Raw genomic sequence first — 18,226 nt, forward strand, 5'->3', positions numbered from 1 at the left:
AGTGTGTGGGCACCCTGGCACTAGCCAGGGTGCCCCCACATCGTTCAGGGCAAATTTCCTGAACTTTGTGAGTGCGGGGACACCATTACACGCGTGCACTACACATAGGTCACTACCTATGTCTAGCATCACAATGGTAACTCCGAACATGGCCATGTAACACGTCTAAGATCATGGATTTGTCACCCCAATACCATTCTGGTATTGGGGGGACAATTCCATGATCCCCCGGGTCTCTAGCACAGAACCCAGCTACTGCCAAACTGCCTTTTCGGGGTTTCCACTGCAGCTGCTGCTGCTGCCAACCCCTCAGACAGGTTTCTGCCCCCCTGGGGTCTGGACAGCCCAGGCCCAGGAAGGCAGAACAAAGGATTTCCTCTGAGAGAGGGTGTTACACCCTCTCCCTTTGGAAATAGGTGTGAAGGGCTGGGAAGGAGTAGCCTCCCCGAGCCTCCCCGAGCCTCCCCGAGCCTCTGGAAATGCGTTGATGGGCACAGATGGTGCCCATCTCTGCATAAGCCAGTCTACACCGTTTCAGGGATCCCCCAGGCCTGCTCTGGCACAAAACTTGACAAAGGAAAGGGGAGTGACCAGAGCTCCTCCAGTGTGTCCCAGACCTCTGCCATCTTGGATTCAGAGGTGTTGTGGCACAATGGACTGCTCTGCGTGGCCAGTGCCAGCAGGTGACGTCGGAGACCCCTCCTGATAGGTGCTTACCTCTTTCAGTAGCCAAGCCTCCTTTCTTAGTAGCCAAACCTCTTTTTCTGGCTATTTAGGCTCTCTCCTCTGGGCTATTCCTCAGATAACGAATGCAAGAGCTCACCAGAGTTCCTCTGCACTTCTCTCTTCGACTTCTGCCATGGATCGACCGCTGACTGCTCCAGGACACGTGCAAAACCACAACAAAGTAGCAAGAAGACTACCAGCAACATTGTAGCACCTCATCCTGCCGGCTTTCTCGACTGTTTCCTGGTGGTGCATGCTCTGAGGGCTGTCTGCCTTCACCTTGCACTGGAAGCCAAGGAGAAATCTCCTGTGGGTCGACGGAATCTTCCCCCTGCTAATGCAGGCACCAAACTTCTGCATCACTGGTCCTTTGAGTCCCCTCTCATCCTGACGAGCGTGGTCCCTGGAACACAGGAGCTGGGTCCAAGTGTCTCCCACAGTCCAGTGGCCCTTCTGTCCAAATTTGGTGGAGGTAAGTCCTTGCCTCCCCATGCCACACAGCAAACCTGTGTACTGCGTGATTTGCAGCTGCTCTGGCTTCTGTGCAATTCTCCAAGGATTCCTTTGTGCACAGCCTAGCCTGGGTCCCCAGCACTCCGTCCTGCATTGCCCAACTCGCTGAGTTGGACTCCGACGTTGTGGGACCCTCCTTTTGTGACTCTGAGTTCACAGATCCTCTAAGTGCCTGTTCCGGTACTTCTGCGGGTGCTGCCTGCTTCTGCAGGGGCTCTCTGAGTTGCTGAGCACCCCCCTCTGTCTCCTCCTCCAAGGGGCGACATTCTGGTCCTACCTGGTCCCCAGCAGCACCCAAAATCCTCAACGTGACTCTTGCAGCTAGCAAGGCTTGTTTGCGGTATTTCTGCCTGGAAACACTTCTGCAACCTCCAGCATGCCGTGGGACATCTTCCATCCAAAGGAGAAGTTCCTAAACCTTTTCGTTGTTGCAGAATCTTCAGCTTCTTCCACCCAGAGGCAGCCCTTTTGCACCTTCATCCTGGGTTTAGTGGACTCCTGCCCCCCCGGACACTTTCGTGACTCTTGGACTTGGTCCCCTTCCTTTACAGGTCCTCAGGTCCAGGAATCCATCTTCAGTGTTTTGCTGGTGCTTGTGGTTCTTGCAGAATCCCCTATCACGACTATTGTGTCTTTCTGGGGTAGTAGGGTAACTTTACTCCTACTTTTCAGAGTCTTGGGGTGGGGTATCTTGGACACCCTTACTGTTTTCTTACAGTCCCAGCGGCCCTCCACCACCTCCCATAGGTCTGGGGTCCATTCGTGATCCGCATTCCACTTTTGGAGTATATGGTTTGTGTTGCTCCTAGACCTATATCTACCTATTGCATCCTATTGTGATTCTACATTGTTTGCACTACTTTTCTAACTGTTACTTACCTGTTTTGGGTTTGTGTACATATAATTTGTGTATATTACTTACCTCCTAAGTGAGGGTATCCTCTGAGATACTTTTGGCATATTGTCACTGAAATAAAGTACCTTTATTTTTAGTAACTCTGAGTATTGTGTTTTCTTATGATATTGTGCTATATGATATAAGTGGTATAGTAGGAGCTTTGCATGTCTCCTAGTTCAGCCTAAGCTGCTTTGCCATAGCTACCTTCTATCAGCCTAAGCTGCTAGAAACACCTCTATTCTACTAATAAGGGATAACTGGACCTGGCACAAGGTGTAAGTACCACAAGGTACCCACTATAAGCCAGGCCAACCTCCTACAGTCTGTATATGTGAAATCTGGGTTACAGTCTTAGAGTCAGAGCAGAAATGCAGGGAGTTGGCTGTCAAGGCGGTGCAGGATGGTAATGATATTCCATAATGTAAACAATCAGGAATACCGGTTGATCTGAATTCAAGGATGGGCGTAGCCATGTTGAAAAAGATTACTCAGTGGTGTCATTATTGTAACAAGGTGGACTGGTGGAAGTGTTGATGAAGGCTGAATCCCAACCAAATGCTAAACGTTGGTTAGATGTCATACATTAATGCAATGCTAATGCAGAATATGCAAATGCAAAGATCCCAGAGTGCTAATTTGCTCCAAGTCCCAATAACGCAGGAAACCAAGACTAATACCAGGTTTAATTCCAATCTGAACCCAGGAGTTCAACAAAACCCTTTTACCAGCCCTGAACATTTCCTACAGTTCCCGGTTTTTCAACAGTTTGGAAGACCCGAGTTCTGATCAATCACATTGACGGTGCCTGAGAGGGGATGATGACTGCGCACTTGGCGAAGTGTTTGAGGTAGATCACAGTGGCTCATATGTGGATGGAGAGCCACCCCGTGTTGTTTTTGATCGACACTGTTACTACCCGCGATACTGTTAGAATTGTAGAGGTCCTAATCGTAAACCTCTTAAGAAATCAAGTCCAAGTCGTAGCTATCTCAAATTATCAGATTGTAAACCCTGTTTCAGCTAAAGTCTCTGTGAAAATAGGTCCTCTTGAAGAGGATCACCAATTTATGATATGCGATTTGTAGGCTGTCAATCTATTGAGCAGGGATTTACTCTGCAAACTAAATTGTGTGATCTGTTGCACACCAGATCGTGGTGAGCTCCAGATACATGATGAAAATTCAGACTTGAAACTGAGCACACAAGAGTTAACCATTGAGTTGTTCACAGTTTTGACAACAGAAGATTTTCTCCTGCCTCCAAAAAGGGAGAAGTCTGGGATTTTACTGGTAAAGATATTAGCCTGATTAAGGATTTTGAACTTATAAGTATAATAATCAAACAAATTCTCATGGGCACAAAGCGGTAGCTGGAATTAACCCTGTGATAGAATTCATGCTACAGCATGGAATCTTAAAGGAAATATTAGGAAGTCCCTAGTAACCCTGGTTTGGTGGAACCCATATAAAAAAATTCAATAATATTGTACCATGTTGTTCCATCATACAGAATACTGCTGTGATGCTCTTCCAAATACTATGTGACGCTGAGTGGTTCAGGGTTATTGATCTATGTCAAGCATATGTTTCTATTCCTCTACATGAAGATAATCAATTCTCTATTGCATTCTGGTTCCAAAATAAAATTCTGGCACGTGGGGAAATTCCACAGGGGAGTCCCTCAATCTTCAATCAGATGCTGAAGAAAAATCTGGGGATCTTGCAGTTGCCATCTAACTTGGTCTTGTTCCAGTACATCCTAGATGCCATTTTTGCTAAGCCTGAACTGGTTACCGTTCATAGCATCACACCAATCACAAGGTCAGACCACAATTTGATAATTTTACGACATAAAACACCACAAATCAACACACCCCACAACTACTTACATACATGGACCTATCCACCATGGAGCAAACTCAATTTTGATGAGTTAGAAACACAACTAACAGACAACACAAATCTAGATGCAATTAATTCTGCTCCAAAACTTTATGAGTGGCTACAGGAAGCTTTTGACATCCTAATACCACTCACAAAAACTAAACAGGACAAAAGAAAACCAATACCTTGGAAAAACACAGAACCTAAAAAGATAAAGCAACACGTCAGAAGGTTGCAGCGGACCAGGCTCAAAACAAACAACATTCAAGAAAAACTGCAGCTACACAAACTTAACAGAATATACAAAGAGGGTGACGTAGTGAGTGAATGGCGCTCCTATTCCCAATTCAGACTATGGTGGTCATTACAACCTCTGCGGTCTTTTAAGAAGACCGCCGAGGGACCGCCATGCGGAAGACCGCCAGTAGTTGCGGTTTGCCGCTCGGCGTATTATGACCGTTGGCTGCCCTCCGTCGTTTTTCCGACAGAGAGCCGCCAACAGCCATACTTGCGGGCGGTGGGGAAGTGGAGGTTGCTCCACCTCCACGCCAACAGAACACCGCCGAGCTAATCACGTCCTGTGATTCTGCGCGGCAGTGTTCTGTTGGCGGTGTGGTGTTGGCGGAGCTGCCCCCATGGCTCCCGTCCCCTCCCGGAGGAACGAAGGAACAGGTAAGTCGATCGTCCGTTAGGGGAGGGGGTGGGGGTGTTGTGTGTTGTGTGGGTGCATGGGGGTGTGTGTCTGTGTATGTAGGGGGGGTGTGAGTGCGTGTATGCTTGCGGGGGTGTTGCGTGTTTCGGAAATGTGTGCGTGTCTGTATGTATGTCTGTATGGATGTGTGCGTGAATGTGTGAATGTGGGTGTACGTGTCTGAGTGTGTGTGTGGATGTTGGCATGTATGTTGGTGTGTATGCGTGTATGTGTGTTGGTGGTGCCTGCATGCGTGTCGGGTGTGTATGTGTAAGGTAATGTCGGGGGTCGGGGTGGGGAGGGGGGCCCTGCCACCTTTTTTGGCAGGGGTGGTGGGGGGTGTAGGGGAGGGAGTCAGGGTGAGGGGTGGGGGAGACCCATATCAGTGCCAAGGAAGGAATTCCCTGGCACTGATAGTGCTTACTGCCATGGATTTCATGGCGGTTCCTACCGCTGGAAATACACGGCGGTAAGCCGGGTCACAATACCGGTGGCGGTATTGTCACGGCTGCCGGGCTGGAGACCCAGGTCTCCAGCCCAGCGGTCGTCTCCGCCCTGGCGGGCGGGACGGGGAAGCGGCGGATGACCATGGCGGTAACCGCCATGGTCATAATACTAAAAAAAAGACTGCCAGCCTCTTGGCGGTCTTACCGCCGCTTTAACACCGTCCGCCAGGGTTGTAATGACCCCCTATATGTGTATAAATACCCACGGTGCACAGAACTAAGGTATCCACCCCCCAAAAAAAAACTACACTCCCCCGGCACTCCCCCGGGGCACTCCCCCGGATGAAACATGTGTTGACGGACAAGCAAGTTGAAGGTTCTGTTTTTTGGGATATGTAGATATGACAGTTGGAAAAGCCATTGGAATGTGAAGACTTGCAAGTGTTTCTGTGAAATTCTGGACGAATTATTAAGTTTGGACTGGTGAAATTAATTCTGAATAAACACTATTTAAAACGCAAGGAAGGATTTTATATATGTGATATCACTATAATTAATGTTTCACTGTGTTGTTTGACACAAATATGTACTAGTTTATTGACATTATAATATTACACGTGTGCCATTACTTAGTATTTTAACAGAATATACAAATCATCAATCAAAAAAGCTAAAAAAGCTACTACTCAGAATACAAAATGCTAAATCTGCAACCAATGACTTTTATAAAATTCTCAATGAATTTCGAAAACTTAAATGCATGGAAGGAATCATCCCACTACTCAAGATTTCACAATCAAACTGGCAACTCATTACACAACCAAGGCAGACACATTGGACTCCTATTGAAAGCAGAAGAAAACTATCAGTGCCAACCCCTTTCCTAAAATCCCCTCTAAGAATAAAGCAACCCAGCCTCTACAGTCCTTCAAAAAAATATCACAAGGTGAATTTATGGATCTGGTCAAAGCAAGCAGGCCTTCTGGTTGCCCTTCTGACCCTTGGCCACCTCCGATCTTCAAGAACATACTTTTCTCTGCTTCTGCTGCCACACCTGTAAGAAGAATCATCAACAACTCTTTAACTACAGGAACGTTTCCTGAAGACCTGAAAAAGGCATACATATGTCTGTTATTAAAGAAAGCAAACCTAGACCCACAGGACCCCAACAACTACAGACCAATCACAAATGGACCTTTTTCCTTGGCAAACGAATAGAAAGAGCAGCATTTGCCCATATGTCACAATTCATTGAGGACAATTCCACACTTTCAGACTACCAAACTGGATTCCGCCCAGGAAGAGGCTCTGAATCGGCACTCAGAGCAATATAGGATGACAAACACAGTTGACTGCAATGGAGTTGCTGCACTACTTCTGTTGGACCTTTCGGCTGCCTTTGATATGGTTGACCATGACACACTAATTCAAAGACTCAACGAAGCCGGCATAGGAGGGACTGCTCTCGACTGGATTACATTCTATCTTCAAAACAGATTTAATATTATCTATTCTCCCCCCTTCTTATCCAAACCTTATCTCACAAAAACAGAGGTCCTCCAAGGATTAATCACCTCACCTTTGCTTTTCAACATCTACATGATATCATTACCAGAACTGAAATATGATTTTCAACTTGCATGCTACAACTATGCAGATGACACAAATACTACTTAAATTGAAATGCCCCAAAGACATTGAAAACTCACAAATCTTGAGTTGCCTCAGAGCTGTTGATCAGTGGATGACTTGGAGCCATCTCAAACTGAATGCCTCCAAAACGGAAATACTCATATGTGGTGACAGGAAAAATTATGATCCACTGTGCGCCTGGCCTGACGATCTCAGACCACCTCCCTAATTATCCAAGGAAGTTAAAAACCTCAGAATTACCATGGAATCCAGGTTAACTATGAATGCCCAAATGGACAAATTAGTATGAACAAGCTTCATTACCTTGAAAGCTCTGTGACGCATCTTCCCCCACCGTGGATTTCTACACAAGGTGCAGGCTACTATCTCTCTTGTACTATCCAAACTGGATTATGCCAATGGCCTCTACCATGGATCATCTCTATCTATTATGAAAAAATGACAACGTATTGAAAACTCTGCTGCCAGGCTACTTTTACATGTAAAGCCATAAGCCCACATCTCCCCTGCCTTGAGAGCACTACACTGGTTACCTGTTGCCAGAAGATCCACCTTCAAGCTGCTTTGTATCACCCACAAAGCTATACATAGAACAGGACCACTTTTTATCAGAAACAAAATAACCAAATACATTCAACAAAGAAACCTCTGCTCAAGATTGGCACCCCACCTTAGAACACCACCATACAAGAAAAAGACTATAAGTAGTACATCCTTCTCTGTTCAAGCACCCAAACTATGGAATTCATTACCCCCAAATATAAGATCCACGGATAACTATCTTATCTTCAGAAAACTACTCAAGAGTTGGCTCTTTCCTTCATAACCACCATATTCAAACAGCAATGGACTGTGCATGCCTGTGTTGATAAATATTTTTAATCTGAATATGTGTATATTCTAGATATTTATAGTTCAGTATGAAATATGTATCGCTACTATGTCATAACAATAAATTACACACATACTCTTTAAACCTGTTTAACAAATGTATATTTACTCACAATTAAATACGTATATGTATGTGAATATATATTTTATATATATATATATATATATATATATATATACACACATATATATATATGTGTGTATAAATACAATAAAATCTATAAATAATACTGAAATTATAAATAAGTAAATTAAAGTAAAAAATAAATAATAATAATGAATAAATAAAATAAATGAAAAATAAAATATTGATTAAAAAAGTATTTATATATAAATAAAATTATAAATAAATAAACATAATATACATTTAGGCCCTGATTCACCCGCCAAGCGGGAACCGCCAGAAGACCGTACCGCGGTCAAAAGACCGCAGCGGTCATTCTGGGTTTCCCACTGGGCTGGCGGGCGACCGCCAAAAGGCCGCCCGCCAGCCCAGCGGGAAACACCCTTCCCACGAGGAAGCCGGCTCAGAATGGAGCCGGCGGAGTGGGAAGGTGCGACGGGTGCAGTAGCACCCGTCGCGAATTTCAGTGTCTGCAAAGCAGACACTGAAATTCTTTGTGGGGCCCTCTTACGGGGGCCCCTGCAGTGCCCATGCCATTGGCATGGGCACTGCAGGGGCCCCAGGGGCCCCACGACACCCCATACCGCCATCCTGTTCCTGGCGGGTGAACCGCCAGGAACAGGATGGCGGTATGGGCTGTCAGAATCCCCATGGCGGATTCCCATGGGCAGCGGAAAGTCGGCGGTACACCGCCGGCTTTCCGCTTCTGGCCGCGGCTGTACCGCCGCGGTCAGAATGCCCGGCGGAGCACCGCCAGCCTGTTGGCGGTGCTACCGCCGGCCCCGGCCATGGCGGTCTTTACCGCCAGGGTCAGAATGACCCCCTTACTTTCTTGTGAGCTTTACTGTGTATACCATTCACCATATGTCATGTCTCTATCAATCTATCCTCCATCCCCAATCTGAGTCATCCCAAACTCATTCTCTACTTTAATCTCCAAAATAACTCTGCCTAAGCTCTTCCCTCCTCTTCCACATCTACCTCACCCAAACCTCACTTTACTACCATGATCTCCCAAACAACCCTAATAACTTCTCCCTCATTTATCTCACCTTGACTCATCCAAAACCCCTCCTGCTACTATGATCTCCCTAACCCATTTCCACAGACTCTACCCTCCTCCATCTCTCCTTTACTCATCCCAAGCCTTATCCTATTACTATAAACTCCCAATTAACACTTCTGGATTCTTCCCTCCTGTATCACTTCATTACTCTAATCAATCCAACTAATAAACTCACATATCCTTTGCTCAAATTACCTCATACAAATACTAAAACTGAACTCATATTTCCCTATATTAATCCACCACTAAAGCTCTTTGGCCCCTCGTCAGGGGTATTAAGCACTATATAAATACTATTACAATACAATACTATTACAATGAGCTATTGGTGGTGTTGACAACTCAAGGTGCATGCAGACAAGACACCACTGCCTTGTTGACCCAAAGGGGCATAATTACCAGCCCCTTGCGCCTCCTTGAACTGCCCTAGTCTAATTTTTGTTACGCTAAGGTGGCATTAAGGAGGCCCCCATCATGCACCTAATTTACAAAGTGGCGCAAGCCATGCCTTGAACTACTTTCTAACCCCTTGCGCCACATTATACCTGTGCCAGGCATAATGTATGGAAGGGGGCGTTCCTTCGCAGGGAGGTCAAAAAAATAGTGCAGTGAAATTTACAAGATTTCACTGCACCATTTTTTCTGTCATTTTTAATGCCTGCTCAGGGCAGGCGTTAAAGTGACACTGCAATTATACCATAGGTACCTCCTTGAGCTTTGCTGGACTAGCATCAGCATTTTTGACTCTAGTCCAGCAAAGTGCCACAATAGCGCCAAAAATGTTGACCCTATTGTACTAACGTGTGCCATTGTACACTGCACAGTAACTACAGCGCTACCATGGTGATGTTGGAGGAGGCCGAGCGATGCAAGAAAAGTGGCGCATCAGAGCTCATGCACCACTTTCTTGTAAATATGCCTCAAAGTGTCCCCTGCAAAACTGCAGTACTGACAGAGGGAAGTCCTATATCTGGGACATCCTGTTGAGAACTGAACTGGAAAAGTGCCACAAGAGAGAATCTCTACCATTCTGAGAATGAACACTCCCAAGACACAAATAGAACACAGGATTTTTCTCAGAACGTTGGGCTACTGTCATCAGTGGATTTACAACTTTTCCCAAGCAGCAAAAGCTCTATTGAGACTTGCACTGAAAGGTGTATCTGATCTGCTCCCTTCGGACAATAGTTGCAAGAGTGCCTTCCTGAAGCTGAGAGAAGGTCTCTGTCGTACCCCAACGCTAGGAATGCCTAATTATTGAGAAAACATTTTCCTCTATTGTTATAAATGTGAAGGGTGAGTTGTGTCTGTTCTTACACAGACCCATGGAGAATCCAAATGTCCAATTGCATATTTTTTTGCCACTCATAACCCAGCGTTATCAGGCTGCCTAAAGGCGGCGGTGGCAGTTGGTGTCAGCATTCAGCAATATGAGGGCATTGTCACTGGATAACCTCTTACGGTTCTGGTTCCCAATTCCGTTGAGATCCAACTTACCCACACGCAGACACTATACATGACAAATAGCAGACTTACAAGCTACGAGCAAAGTTATTCTTGCCACAGAGAATGTCACATTAAGGAGATGCACCTGCTTGAACCTTGCCATATTTTTGTTTTTGCCAATGTCTAATGAAGCTGATGATGGGGTTGATTAAGCCAGCTTGGATGTTACAGATTGGTTTATCTAGCAAAGACCCGAAGATCCTGATTGTACTTTGTTTGTGGATAGCTAATGTTTAAGAGATGGATGCACCTTTCTGAGAGCAGCCTATGCACTGTGCAGCTAAGAAAATCTACTATGAGATTCCTATTTGTGCAATGTAACTTCAGCACAGGTGGCTGAACTGATGGCTATTACTAGAGCATGCTGTGTCTCCAACCATTTGAGAGCCACAATCTATACTGATAGCCAGAACAGGTTTCGCCTGGTCCACAATTTTCGGCAGTTGTTGCACCAGAGCGTTTTCATGACCTCCTCGGTTTCCCCAATCCAAAATGGGAATTATGTTTTGGATTTGCTTGACATCCTGCAATTGCCCACTGAAATAGCAGTTATTAAGGCCCTCATTAAAACCCTGGCGGTAAATGCCGCCTGCCGCCGTGCTGACAGCCGCCAACATACCGTACCCGTGGCGGTATTCCGCTACGGGTATTATGACCCACACTGAGAAATCTGCCACTATACAGACACCCACACAGTCCGCCAGACCAAAGGTCAGTGATAAACTGACAGTACCAAAACCCACACCGTAACACCAACAGGAATACGCCCACAGTATCAGGACCTACGAATCACCGCAGCAGTGTTTCAACCGCGGTAAACCATTGGTGGTACACACCGCCGCGCTCAAAATACACACACACTAACAAAACACCACCACATTGGACAATTCAAACTACACACACCTGACACACATACACACACCACACCCAGACACCCACACACCCAATCCAATACAAAACACACACCCACAATACCCACAACCCCTTACAGTAACAAAAAATATTGCCAACTGAGAGAGACAAGCCAGGAGCACCCACTCAATCAGAGCCACAAAACACCCTCACCCTTACACCATCCACGCACCTCACACCACACACCCCAACACAGCACCCCACACACCCGCACACATATCACTCCCACCACATCCATGACACTCCAAAGACACCCCAGGTTTTCAGAGGAGGAGCTAAGGGTCATGGTGGAGGAAATCATCCCAGTAGAGCCACAGCTATTCGGATCACAGGTGCAGCCGGCGTCCATTGCTAGGAAGATGGAGCTATGGCGGAGAATCGTGGACAGAGTCAACGCCATGGGACAGCACCCCAGAATAAGGGATGACATCAGGAAGAGGTGGAACGACCTACAGGGGAAGGTGCGTTCCGTGGTTGCAAGACACCAGGTAGCAGTACAGAGGACTGGCGGTGGACCCCCACCTCCTCCCCACAACTAACAACATGGGAGTAGCAAATCTTGGCGATCATGCATCCTGAGGGTCTCGCAGAAGTGGCAGAAGGACTGGACTCTGGTAAGTCAAATCTTTACTACTATATCCCCCACCCTACCTGCATGCCATCACAAACTGCTACTATTCCTCAAGATAAAGGGATCATGCACAGAGCCAGGATACTTGGCATTCACATGGGAGATGTACTGGTCCACCAAACACACCACCTGCACATTCAATTCAATTCAATTCAATTCAAAACAATCTTTATTCGGATTTTACTCCATAAAAGAAAAACAATCTCTTTAGGATAAAAAGGTTATACAATAAAATACTTCCAGATACATTACTAATAAATAAAAGGATAATAAAAACCTTTGATGCAACAAATTATGTAGTTATTCATTCTCGTATCGAAGTTTTTCTAGCTAGGACAACTTTTTCCTCTGTTCAATTGCATGTAAGATAAATTTTAGCACTGCTTCACATTTCTCATTGGTATCCAATTTAAATAAATAGTTAAAAGCTTCTCTACAATAAAATAACTTGTTAGTAATAAATAGTGGTTTTAAAAAATGTTTCCTAATGTCATGAAAGAATAAAGTGCATTGTGGATTGTGCAAAACGTCCCACGCAGGGGCACTTCGGGAGGCTTTTACTCCAAATCCTCAACTTTGGGAAGGCTACCAAAAAGTGCAACATTCTAAAACGTAATCAGGTCAAATAAAATCTATGCTGAGTATTCACACCTGTCAGTAAGTAATTTGGTATTACCTCATTATTTTCAATCATATAAAGTGCTACCGTTGATTTCATGCATTCTCTATTTTCTCTATCACTAACCCTCCATCCCATTAGTTGATTTTTCAATTCTTTCTTACTAAATTGGAGGACTATGCCTGGGTTGTCTAAGTTTGGTGTTAGATTTATACCTCTCAACAGATCTTTTAAGTGCATGAACCATGGGATTCTATCCCAATGTTCTAGTGTAAGACAATCTTTAATAATCTTTTGGGTAAGATGCGTCCCTTCTTTTGACCAAATACCATGCCAAGCCAACAACGCATTTATATATATTAGATCTACCACGTAAGGGCTGCCCAGTTCCTTATGTACCATGTATGTGGAGGTGGTATTTGGGACTGCAAGTAATCTATTAAAAAATGTATTCTCTAGCACTTGTAATGAATGGATCTCGGGCATCAAGCCCCAAAGGGCAGAACCATATGTGATGTTGCTGATTGATTTACTTTTGTAGATTTGCAGCATTTCCCTTAGGGGTTTATTACCAATTTTTTTTGAGAATCTAAAGACAGCCTCAGTTGTCCTAATATACTTCATCTTAATAATTTCTAGGTGTTGTTTCCAATGTCCCATATTAGAAAATTGTATACCCAAGTATGTAAATCCATTCACCTCTTCACATTTGTGGCCCTTAATAAAATAAGTTTTCTTCCTGGCCTTTCCCTGTCCACAAGTCATTACCACTGTTTTGCTCATATTCAACATCATGGGGGTGATTCCAACCGTGCCGGTCGGTGATAAAGCGGCGGCCAACCCGCCAACAGGCAGGCGGTCAAAAAAATTAAATTCTGACCCTGGTGGGAACCGCAAACACAGCCCGCCACTTTAACACTCCGACCGCCACGGCGGGACAGACAAACAGCGTGGCGGTCACCGCCAACAGGCAGGCGGCAGACAATGTACCGCCCACCCTATCACAACTCACCAATCCGCCACCTTTTCCGGGGCGGGAGCCCCGCCGACAAAAACACGGCGGAAACAGACTACGAACGGGAAAAGGCTCACCGATACACACTCCACGAGGAAGGAGGACAGCATGGAACCCGAATTAAACATCCTACCAGCTATTGTCTACCTGCTCATCTACCAGGAGTACGAACGCCGGCGCAGACGACAACGGTGAGTACTGCACGTACGACACAGGGGAGGGAGGAGGAGGAAAGCTTACGGGCACACACATACGCCATACACCCACCCCCCCACCCCAAATACCTACACCCCAATGCAGAGCAACAAGTCAGAGTGACACCCCCCAAACCCCCCGGAATAATGCAAAGACATAATTAAAATTATCTTTAAAATTTATGTAGAATATAGCTCTATTGAAGTTATGGGAAATATGCAATATGAAAGATACAAAATAAAGAATGAACATAGTTAAAAATATATACATAGGCAATAAGTCCTGCACATTTTGTCAAAGTTCCATAGTCCGTGGGCCAATGTGCACAAACACATGGGCAAAGCCCACACAGGAGACCAGATACCATTGGAGAGAACACTGCTGGGGCATCAGATGATAAAACTACAGGCACCTCAGGGGGAAGGGAAGGGGGGGCACCTCAGCCACATGAGTCCACGACGCCAGATCCACGAGGGGCCTCCATGCCCACTGTACCATCCTGGGGAGTGCAAAGCCACAGTCTCACAAGTCTCTACAGTGGGAGGGTTGCCCACTGTGCCATCCTGGGGAGTGCAAAGCCACAGTCTCTCAAGTCTCTACAGTGGGAGGGTTGCCCACTGTGCAATCCTGGGGAGTGCAAAGCCACAGTCTCACAAGTCTCTACAGTGGGAGGGTTGCCCACTGTGCCATCCTGGGGAGTGCCAAGCCACAGTCCATCCGATGGATTACCGACTCCACTGGTAATGGAGGAGGCATGGTGCCCAGAGTGCTTCGTGAAGCCCTGCTCGACACAGAACCGGCACTGTCAATGGGCCAGCGGTGCTTGAGACGGCGTTGCCCAGCGGAGCGGTGCTTGACAGGAAAGGCCCAGCGGAGCAGTGCTTGACAGGAAGGGCCCAGCGGAGCGGTGCTTGACAGGAAGGGCCCAGCGGAGCGGTGCTTGAGACGGCGGTGCCCAGCAGAGCGGTGCTTGACAGGAAGGGCCCAGCGGAGCGGTGCTTGAGACGGCGGTGCCCAGCGGAGCGGTGCTTGACAGGAAGGGCCCAGCGGAGCGGTGCTTGAGACGGCGGTACCCAGCGGAGCGGTGCTTGACAGGAAGGGCCCAGCGGAGCGATGCTTGACAGGAAGGGCCCAGCGGAGCGATGCTTGAGATGGCGGTGCCCAGCGGAGCGGTGCTTGACAGGAAGGGCCCAGCGGAGCGGTGCTTGAGACGGCGCTGCCCAGCAGAGCGGTGCTTGACAGGAAGGGCCCAGCGGAGCGGTTCTTGACAGGAAGGGCCCAGCAGAGCGGTGCTTGAGACGGCGGTGCCCAGCGGAGCGGTGCTTGACAGGAAGGGCCCAGCGGAGCGGTGCTTGAGACGGCGCTGCCCAGCGGAGCGGTGCTTGACAGGAAGGGCCCAGCGGAGCGGTGCTTGACAGGAAGGGCCCAGCGGAGCAGTGCTTGAGACGGCGGTGCCCAGCGGAGCGGTGCTTGACAGGAAGGGCCCAGCGGAGCGGTGCTTGACAGGAAGGGCCCAGCGGAGCGGTGCTTGTCTTGGCGGGGCCCTGTTCAGCGGTGCTTGTCACGGCGGGGCACTGTTCAGCTGTTCTTGTCACGGCGGGGCCCTGTTCAGCGGTTCTTGTCACGGCGGCCCCTGTTCAGCGGTGCTTCTCACGGCGGGGCCCTGTTCAGCGGTTCTTGTCACGGCGGCCCCTGTTCAGCGGTGCTTCTCACGGCGGGGCCCTGTTCAGCGGTTCTTGTCACGGCGGCCCCTGTTCAGCGGTGCTTCTCACGGCGGGGCCCTGTTCAGCGGTGCTTGTCACGGCGGGGCCCTGTTCAGCGGTTCTTGTCACGGCGGGGCCCTGTTCAGATGTGCTTCTCACGGCAGGCCCTGTTCATCGGTTCTTGTCACGGCGGCCCCTGTTCAGCGGTGCTTCTCACGGCGGGGCCCTGTTCAGCGGTTCTTGTCACGGCGGCCCCTGTTCAGCGGTGCTTGTCACGGTGGGGCCCTGTTCAGAGGTTCTTGTCACGGCGGCCCCTGTTCAGCGGTGCTTCTCACGGCGGGGCCCTGTTCAGCGGTGCTTGTCACGGCGGGCCCTGTTCAGCGGTTCTTGTCACGGCGGGGCCCTGTTCAGCGGTTCTTGTCATGGCGGCCCCTGTTCAGCGGTGCTTTTCACGGCGGGCCCCTGTTCAGCGGTGCTTGTCCTGTGTTTCTAGGGAGCCAGACCTGGCCAAGACTTCCCGCTCAGTCGCCATCCGACCTTGCGGTCGCGGGGCCCTCCTGTGATGGAGTCCTGGGCCCGTGGGTGTCGTCCGTCACACCCGGAATGGGGCTGGTGGGGCCCTCCTGGTCAGCTCGCCTGCTGCCTGACTTCTCCGCCCTGCTGCCCTTGCCCTCCTTCGCTGAAGCTCTGTGGCCCTTGCCTCCCTTTGATGATGTGGCAGGTGACGGGGCAAGGCTACTGTCCTTGGTGGCAGCCGTCTCAGGCTTGTCGCGCCGGCCCTTAGTTTTTTTTGTCCTCTTCCCAGGGGGTGGGCTGGCTGTCCCCTTGCTGCTGGACGATGTTCCTGCCCTAGGAGCTGGTGGACTCCAATAGCCCTGCACTATGGTCCTAGTAGATGCAGGGCTGGTGGTGGCTGAGGTGCTCTTTGGACTCTTACCAGATGGAGGGGGTGGGTCAGTGGTTGGAACGAGGTCAAGGTTGGAAAGGGAAAGCAATTTGGAAAGACAGGGACGGGTAGGTGTAGTGGGTATGGGAGTGGAGGAAGAGGATGTGGTTGTAGGAGAGTCAAGTGTGCTGTCTTTGGGTGCAGGTGCTTGTGACGGAGGCTATCGTGAGGTGGATGGCTGTTGGGTGGGTGGCTGCCTGCGTTTGTGTGGTTTGGAAGAGGGGGTGACAGACACACTGGGAGAGTACACAGGGGACGTGTAAATGGCAGTGGGGGTGGTGACTGCACGTGTGCGGACTGTAATGGAGGGTGTGCTGGTGATGGAAGTACTGGCTGATGGTGGTGTGCATGCAGGTGTGAGTGGAGACGTCACAGGGAGGGAGGAGGGAGACGAGGAGGTGGGGGACACAGAGGTGGTAGTGACTGTTGGCATGTCTGCATCTGGATGTTACTTGGGTGAATGCTTGTGGGATCTGTGGTGCTTATGTCTGGATGAGCTGCCCTTGGGTATTGAGGTGTGTGCAGGCTGGTCTGGTGTGGATGGGATAGGCAGAGGAACAGGAGACTGGGACTGGGTGGAGGGAGTTAGAAGAGGGAGGCTGGAGACAGGGACAATGTCTGCCGTCAGTGCTGAGGCCAGAGCATTGAACGATCGCTGATGGGCAGCCTGACCCGAATGAATGCCCTCCAGGTATGCATTGCTCCGATGCACCTCCCTTTCTACACCCTGGATGTCATTCAAAAGGGTAGACTGCCCAACAATGATGGTCCTCAGGAGGTCAATGACCTCCTCACTGAGGGCAGCAGGGGTAACTGGGGCAGGGCCTGAGGTGCCTGGGGCGAAGGAGATGGCCGGCTTCCTGGCCGAGCGGGCACGGAGCGAAGGCTGAGGGGCTGCTGGGAGGGCGGGGCTGGTGCGCTGGGTGGCGGCTGTACCTGTTGTGGCGGTGGGCACGGATGTTGCCGCCACCGCAACGGAGCTCCCTTCCGAGGACGTGTCGGTGTCGCTGACGTCACCACGGGTCCCCGTTGTGGAGCTCCCCTCACCCTCCGTCTCACTGGTGTACTCGGAGTCTGTTGCATGGCCCTCCGGGGCCATGTGTGATACAGCTCCCTCGTGCGCCGATGCCACTTCTCCTCCGCCTGATGATGCTAATGCACACATGAACAGGAAGACAAAGAAAATGGGGGGGGGAGAAATGAAGACAGGTTGAGTGCATGCATTGGCAACACCGTTGTCGGAGAGGACAGACACAGAAGCCCCCAGCACTAGGCCGCGCAATCAGGGTACACTACTCAGTTATTGTGACTAGGCCTACAGGTCTATGGACGACAAATGCACACATGGGTGAGGCCGGACCATGGATAGCTGTACTTGGCACCCTACAGAGGTGGGGGGTGGGGGCACAGGGCCATGCCTAACGGAGGGGCCTAGCCTACAGAATGCGCCCTGGCCTAGAGATAGCCACAGCCCTCCTCCCCCACCCAGACACCTTCACTGGGCGCAAAGATAGCAGAATGTGCTGATACTCACCCCCTTGTGTCTGCTGTGATGTCCTCACGCGCCCATCCAAATCGGGGTAGGCCACCGCCAGGATCCGGGACATCAGGGGGGTCAATTGGCGGCTGGCACCCCTCCAACGTTGGGAGGACATCCCCAGCAGAGACTCAGCGGTCTTTCTGGTCCCGCAGTGGATGTCCTCCCACCTCTTTCGGCAGTGGGTGCCCCGTCCGTTGTGGTCCCCCAGGGCCCGGACGTCCTTGGCGATGGCACGCCAAATTTCGATCTTCTGATGGGCGCTGACCTA

This window comes from Pleurodeles waltl, chromosome 1_2 (genome assembly GCF_031143425.1).
Source record: "Pleurodeles waltl isolate 20211129_DDA chromosome 1_2, aPleWal1.hap1.20221129, whole genome shotgun sequence".
Taxonomy (NCBI): Eukaryota; Metazoa; Chordata; class Amphibia; order Caudata; family Salamandridae; genus Pleurodeles; species Pleurodeles waltl.